Raw genomic sequence first — 8,185 nt, 5'->3', positions numbered from 1 at the left:
GGTGACGTCTGCATTAGCCAACATGGTACTTACCATTCTCGAGCGCAGGAGGTCATTGAATCTTTTTTGGCACTGACCCCATGCGCGTCGCACCACATCATGGGAGCTCACACTCTCGGCCACCTCCTCTCACGCACATTTGGTCAGGTGCGGAGGCCTCTGCCTCCCGTCCCTTGGAAGCAGGACCTCTGGCTGTGCTGCTACCTCCTCCAAGAGGGCAGCTAGGCACTCACCCACAAACCAAGGGGCACACTGCCCCATACCCTACCTTCTGGCCTGGCCCGCCCCACTGCCCTACCCTCTGGCATGGCCTGGCCTACCCCGCCGGCCTAGCCTCTGGACTTGTGTTCTCAACAGAAGCCTTCTGGTGAGCCCTTCTGCTGGCTATTGTGAGCAATCTTGCAAAGGCTACCAGGCCTTCATTTAAACGGGCCACCAGGTTGCCATTGGACCTGGTGGCTCGTGCACGCCCACCAATGCTTGCCCACTCCCGCTATCCTCGGGAGTGGAGAAATACACTGGGCGAGACTTAATTGGCTCATGGAAATTTGGGATTCACACATTAAAAAGGACCTAAGATGCAAGGAACAAAATAATCTGGGAGAAGAAGGTCAGAAAAGACCTAAAAATATCAACTCTTTGAGTAAGATGATTGTGCGAATTACAAATCAAGTGCAGGGGTACTTGTAGCTTCAAGTCCCACTCCACAGCTGACATTTCAGTTCAGTACTGACGGGAGCTGCATGGTCAGAAATGATAATGAAGTTCTCCTCATCGCAGATGTTCTCCCTAGAGGAGAGAAGATTAGGGAAAGATTTGTTGGTAGCACTCAAAATCATGAAGGCCTTTGATCGAGTAGTTAACTTCCAGGGTGGAAGGATCCGGAAGACACAGAATTAAGGCAATCAGCAATAAAAACAGAGGCAAGATGCAGAAACAATGTGGTTACACAGCAAATTGTTGTAGTCTGGAATGCACTGCCTGAAAGGATGATGAAAGCAGATTGAATAATAATTCCATTTCATCTGGCCATTGACCATCATCTTTGTTCTGCCCACGCTGTTTCATTCCCTGACTCTGAACTTACTTATAATCTTTTGAATCTCTAACTTCTTCCAATTTTAATGAAAGGTCATCAACCTGTAATATTGGCTCTACTATTTACTGGTGGGGAGGGAAGAGAGAGGTGGTTTAGAGGTCATGAAACCCAGATGTATGGGTTTCCTTCAGCTCCTGCCCAATTTAACAGGGAGGGGAAGCCTTTGGCACAAGGCAGCAGCCAAAAGCGGAAAGGAAGGAGGGAGATACTGGGGTTCAGGTGCGGGATATCATTGGGGGACCCCAGAGATTGGGGATCAGGGGCGCATCAAAGCAGGGGGAGGAACCCACAAAGAAGATTAGCTGGTTGGGGAGGGGGGAGGGAAGCAGGGAAGTGGTGTTGATGAGGTTGTAGGTGGTGAAGGACATGGGATTGCGGGAAGGTGGGTTTTCAGATACAGAGGAATTCCTTTGATACAGAGGTTAACAAATTAGTTTAAGAGAATGCAAGTGTACTGATTATGTGACAGCATTGACAAATCACTGCACAGTACTGGGAACTATAAGTCCAGTCCAGGACGTTTCTAAGTGAGCACGTATGATCTGGTGCTCTGCCCTATGGTCTCAATAAACCATCACTGTTTATCCTTACATCAGTCTCTCCCCATTATTGATCGGAAGCAGCAATTGAGGAGAACATAGGAAGGCATGCAGTTAGAGTTCGGTTCACCAACGAACTCGTTCACTGAAGACATAAATACCAGCTGACCTCATGTCCCTCCAGCTGCCTGGGAAACCCAACCAGCCAGTGTTAAAGCAGCATCATTAAAATAGTTAAATGAGGGATCCAATTTCTGGGAGGAGGTTGGTCATTGGTCCACCCACCCATCCTGCATCTATTAAAACCAGAAGTGGGAAGATTTGAGGCAAGTTAGGGTCAAGTTTGAAACTTTTTACATTTTAAGCTCTCATCAACATAAACTCACCCATTTTGGGGTTAATATTACCCCTATTAACTGTGTGTTTCTCTCTCCACAAATGCTTCCTGACTGCTACAAGTGTTTCCAGTTTCTCTTGTTTTTATTTTTTATGTCCAGCATTTGTAGCACTTTGTTTTTGAAACTTTATTTATTATAATGATAGATGTACAAGGCATTTTTTTCATTTTTGACTTACCTCAAACATTAAGTTATATTGTTTTGTATTTTATATGTAACCCCACAATACTTATTTGAAATACCTACGTTTATCTGGGTAATTTTGCTTTCTTAATACTATGTGGTAAAAGAATTAGGTTATATCTTCACAGCATTGATCTTAGTTCTGCTTTGGTTTACATTTTGCAATATATTGATAAATATTATTAGTCGACTTTGTTTTAATAGCTCTCTATACTCTTCTGTACATGACAAATTATAAAACTGTTAACATACATTTTCATTAATGTAGCTGAACTGATTGCTGTGGGATTACTTTACTTTCCTTCACAAAGCTATATTTGTTTTCATAACATCCTTGCACTATGTCAGTCTCTTCGAGAGCTAAGTGCCAGTTTTTGCCTCAGTTTGTACAAGCAATAACTCCAAACAATGAATCAGATCTTTTTGCAAGAGAGTTATTTTCTGTGATGATCTGCTGTCTTATTTCTAATAAATGTTCCTCTTTTCCTTACTGGAGAAGTTGGGGGTGACCATAAGACCATAAGACCTTAAGAAGTAGGAACAGAAGTAGGCCATTCAGCCCATCGAGTCTGCTCCGCCATTCAATGGCCAGGATTTCCCCATGGGTGAATGGGGGCGGGGGGGATGTGGGGAGGGGGTGGTGGGGGGTGGGCTCTGACAGTGTCATTTAAGTAATTGATGGACCTGCCCATCCAACCTTAAGGTTGAAAGGCAGGCCGGGAGCCCTAGCGGGCATTAGAAAAAGCATGAAACCTCATCCATGGGCAGGATGAGGTTTCATGTATGTTTTTAAAAATTTAATTAAAGTTGTTTTAAAAGTTATGGACATGTCCCATCTCATGTTCTGCATTCTTTCTCCAGTTAAATAATATTTAGCTCCTCTATTCTTCTTGCCAAAGTGCATAACCTCATATTTTTCCACATAGGGGGAGGGGAGAGGCGGTGTGCAGGGGGAGGTGGGGTGGTAGTGGGGAATGGATCTAGTAGTGAGTGTATGTTGGGAAATCAGATGACTGGTTCATAGCTATCTGCTCATGGAGAATTATATCCTGGGCTCTCACCCACACCCTCCGCCAGTGCAGAAACACATTCCTCAGTTGGACATAGTTCTCGAGTAGCTTCAGGGTCACAATCTGGTAAGCATATCGTACTCTCTGATCCACAGCAGGCAGAAGCACGGACTTCCCAGGTGCCCGGTACTCTGAGGTCTGCTGGAGGCCAGGAGTCAGCTAAGTCTGAGTCAGATGAGGAGCCTCTGGATTCGATCATACCTCACTTGCTGGAGCTGCAAAGGCAAGCTCAGGGACATCAGGAATGGATGTCCACTGCACTCCTCAGATTGCAAGGCATGATGGATGAGTCCATCCATCTTCAGGTTGAGGAGATAGTACCAGCATGCTAACACATTGAGGTCAACACTTGTCGGATGGCGACAATCATGGAGACCTTGGTCCAGGACGTTGGTCCTGTATTGCTGCAGGAGCTGCACTCCATTCCTGACGCACATGCAGGCATCCATCAGTGTCAACGCGAGAGGGGGCAGGACTTCTCAAGCTCACTCCAGCTGTCCCTCCCTTTCATGGAGTCAGCCAGGAGTCCTTAGACACCCATATAGAGGAGGATCAGCAGTTGCACACTCCAGGGCCACCCAGGTGACTCCGGGGGTGTCTGGCCCATCTGAATCGCCTCTTGCTGTGACTCCAGCAGCTCCAGCATCACAGGCCAAGGAGGGTGCCACTGCCACACAGCAGGACTCCAAAAGCTGCTCAGGGTTTTCCAGCTCTCAGCCCTCCAGAGGACACCCATTAAGGCCATCACAGACAGCGTGTAGCAGTCAGCAGGCAGCTCCACCTTCGCTGTGAATGTCGGGGGAGCACCAAGACAGAGCGGCAGTTTTAGGAAGGTCAAGAAGATGTACCGCTTCACGAATTTGCATGTCATCCTTGCACAGGGGCCATGCTAATCTTCTCTGTGCTTAAAGTTCACTATCGTAAATAAAATCTCAAGAATCCATTCCTGTCTATGGCTCCTTGTTATGATGAGCAGTGTTTGTGTCACTCTGATGTGAAACTTTGGTTCCTGCACAAAATGAACTGGTGTCGCAGTCCAGGTCCCCTCCCCTGTGCAACGTGTAATCTTTAGAGCACAGTGATTGTCTGGCTTCAAAGTCATAATCCAGATTAGTGATGCATGCACCTCAATTTGGCTCGTGTTGGCTGCAAGAATCTCATACCCAAACATCACTGGGTTCCGTGATGTTCTCTCTGTGCTCTCAGCACCTTTGAGGTGAGGCTGCCCCACACCCCCATCTTGTCACCATTCCTGACAGATGAAGGTGTGGTGCTGAAGGGAGCAGGTGGTGAAGCCTGTCAAAGGGTCAAGTTGTCTTAAAGTCCAGGTGCCTGCTGTATCTCAGCAACATCTCCATGCTAAGCCTCTTCACAGAGCATGTGTGAGCTGCCCTCAGCCAGACAGGTGCCAGATGTTCCCAGATGCAATGTGAAGACATCAACATGCCCTCACTGCATCTTGTCATCATCCTCCTGGAATCCTGTGGAAATGAGGGCCTCATGAGTATGCCTGCCTCGTCTGGCCAGTGCAATGGCCTCATCACCTGCACCTTTGCCTTCCAGGAAGTCGTCAGCCTCATCCCCTTCGACTTCCTCCTCATCGGAGAAGTGCAGCTCGTGCATCTCCTCATCATCCAGGTCCTCCCTGCTTTGCATTGCCAGGTTGCATAGTGCACAGCAATCCACTATGATGCCTGACAGCCTCTGGGGAGTGTACTGGAGTGCTCCACCAGATCTGTCCAGGCGCTGGAACATCATTTTCAGGTTGCCAATGGTGTGCTCAATCAAACTCCGGGTTGCAGCATGAGCATCGTTGTATCTTCCTGCCAATATTCTGAGGCCATCGCGCGGATACCATCAGCCACATGCCTTGTGGGTCACCCTTGTCCCCCAGGAGCCAACCCTGCATCCTGTGTGGTCCCTGGATGATGTCAGGGATCTGAGGCCTGCTGAGGATGTACGAGTGGTGGATACTTCAAGGGTATCTTGCCCACACTTGCATGATCCATTTGGAATGGTCTCAGACCAGCTGAACGTTGAGGGAATAGGAGCCTTTGTGGTTCACATACTGGACTGCTTGTTGCCAGAGAGATTTAAGAGCCATGTGGATACAGTCGATGACACCCTGAACCTGTGGGAATCCAGAAATTTCAGCAAATCCCAGTGCTCTTACTTCCTGGCTTGCCAGATGCCTGCTAAAGTTGATCAAGTAGTGTGCCTTGGTAAAAAGGGTGGTCCGTGACCTCCTGGATACATTTGTGGGTGGAGACTTGCAAGATCCCGCAAAGGTCACCTGTGAAGCCCTGGAAAGAGCCAGTGCCGTAGAAATTTAAAGTGGCAGTAGCTTTAACTGTCACTGGCATTGGATGCCCTTCGAATCCCCATGGTACCAAATCCTGCAACATATGGCATATGCTTGTGACCAGTTCACTTGACATGCACAGGCATTGGCAACACTGGTTCTCACTCATCTGCAGGTAGCACATGCGCCTTCGATAGACCCTGGGTTGAGCAATGTGCCTATGAGGGTCTGTGGGGTTCATTCTCTACAATCAGAGGAGGCCCTGCTGCCCCTTGGTCTTCAGGGTTCTGCTCCTCCTTTTGGCAAGCCAGGCCTTCTTCTTTCCTGCCTATAAACAACGAGGCAGACTGTGAGATCACCGGACTCCATGTTCCTGATGGTCTCCTCATTGGAATATCAAAAAGAGAGATGCAAGGGTCAGCATTGTCTCTGAAAGGACCACTCTTGGTCAAGTCATCACCTGTGGCTGCCTCTCAAGGTCCTTTAACGCAAGCCGGAGACTCCAGGCCACCACATGGATGCCCAATGTTTAGTGCGCATGGTGGCTCACCATGCCCCCATCCAGCCACCCACACCACATGACTGAGTGGCAGCAGCTTCGGCCTTTTGACTGCATCTGAACTCTCATCTCAGGCACAGGCATTGTGCTAACTGCACTCCAAGGCTTCGCAGTTTGCTTAGACCATGAGAGTGACTTTTCAATGACTACTTGAACATAATGCAAGGGACTCGGGGTGCACCCCTCCATCAGTGTTCCATGGCCACCTTTCCAAAAAGTATCCTCAGACTTGCCCAGTTGCCCAAGGGTTCTGCAGCACCATAGCACTCATTCGAGTTTGAAGTCTGCACCTGAGGGTTAATAATAGAGGAACAATTGTTGGCATGGTTAGGAATTACTACTGCTTGGTTGGGCAGAATTGCCTCACTCCGAGCATGCTAATTGACCATCCCCTACTCCAAATCTGCAGAACTGCTTCCTTGCATTGGGGTCATCGTGAGTAAGTTCTCCTCAAAGTTCAGGTAACCAGGTGCATGCCTTTTAAAGGCAGTTGTATATCAGACCATCATAATATCACACCGACATGGGTTTTAAATTTGACATGGGGGACCGAAGGGTGGGGGAATGATTCCAGCCTGTGGCCACAATAATGAGATGCAAACGCATTCAAATTAATTTCCCAATGTTTGAGTGTGGGAAACATGGCCCGCCTTTATAAGGGTGGAGACACTGGCTTCCTGGATTCACATCACCGGGAAATGCGCCCAGGGCCTTCTCGCGAGGTTCTCCAATTTCCCCAATGAACACGCCCGTTATGATAGGGTGTGAAAAATCCCAGCCAGAGTTACTAATACCTGAACTGAGTTTGTGGATAAGGTAGTAGAAACTAACTCTGAAGTCATTCAAGAGGCAGCCAGAACAGATGAAAAGCTAGTGGGCAAGGGATGTCTGAGTGGTGCAAGTATTGTAGGTTTTGACAAAAGTGTGAGCCAGGAGAGCTCATGATCTTTGTTAAGAGGGAAGTCTTGAGTAATATCTTCAAGTAGTACTAAGCTACTAAGACTAATTGGGAAGATAATAAAAGAAAAAAATGCTTATTTTTCTTTTGTTAGACAATGGTGGAGGTTCTGTGTTGAAGGGTTCTCAAAATTCCCACATTTTTCATATCATCAAAAAGGATATGACTTTTGGACTTTTGTGGCAGAGGACCCAACTGCTGAGTTGAGTGTGGAACCCTGCAGACAGGAGGCTGGGCCCATAGGGGCCTGGGACTGGACATGCCCGGGCTTGTTGAGTGCAGTGTGGATTGTTGCCTGGGGCCAGACAATGAGAGGAGACAGAATACACATTCTTCCCTTTAAAACAATTAACCCAGAGAAAGACTTCATCTTACACAAAACTAAAGCCCATCAAAATCTTGCATAAATAATCACTACTAACTACTAAGGCAAGAAGGCAGCAATCAATGCAATTATGCGAATGCATCAATACTCCACACATGCAATGGCTTTCAGTTCAAGACTAGTTACGGGGACAGGAAGACAATGATAAACATCATGTGAGCCCATTAAAAACAACGAGACAACAATCACCTGAAGAAGCCCACCAAAAATCAGACAAAGAACAAATCTTGATTTGGATTTAGATAAGAAATTCGAAAGAAAACAGTATAACTGGGCCACCAATTATGAAGGGGAAGCGGAAACAGGAGGGTGAGCAGTTTGGGAGCGGTTGAAGCAGAGTTTAAGCAGGGAGGTAGCTGATCCAAGCGGAGGAAGGAGATCTGGAGGTTTGCAGACCCACAGAAAACATCACGGCGAGGGGCACAGGGTGGCAGGCTCAACTGAAGACAACAAGGCTACAACCGCAGCCCTCCACGAAGATTGACCACCCACAACTGTTCCCCCCCCAACCCAACTGACGAACTTTCACAGATTCTACAGACCAGGACCACGTGGGAACCACAGGCCCCAAAGGACACAAAAAGCGTACCCCAAAACTGCAAGCGGCTTACCTGGCTGGATTTCAAACTGTCAAGGAACCCTGGTTGGTGAGCATGATCCCTGACCATGATCTCCTAGTTCAATTTAGTTAG

At 47.7% G+C, this 8,185-nt stretch overlaps 1 non-coding gene across 1 annotated transcript; it reads right to left on the bottom strand.

The window, feature by feature from the left end:
- Positions 1-4,125: 4,125 nt before the first annotated feature.
- LOC121285809 lies at positions 4,126-4,232 on the bottom strand. Its single transcript, XR_005944789.1, has one exon. It is a non-coding gene; the product is annotated as a U6 spliceosomal RNA (small nuclear RNA).
- Positions 4,233-8,185: the final 3,953 nt, after the last annotated feature.

The sequence above is a fragment of the Carcharodon carcharias genome, chromosome 1 (assembly GCF_017639515.1).
Source record: "Carcharodon carcharias isolate sCarCar2 chromosome 1, sCarCar2.pri, whole genome shotgun sequence".
Lineage (NCBI taxonomy): Eukaryota > Metazoa > Chordata > Chondrichthyes > Lamniformes > Lamnidae > Carcharodon > Carcharodon carcharias.
The sequence above is the reverse complement of the archived record's forward strand: the minus strand, read 5'-3'. Positions and strand labels throughout refer to the sequence as shown.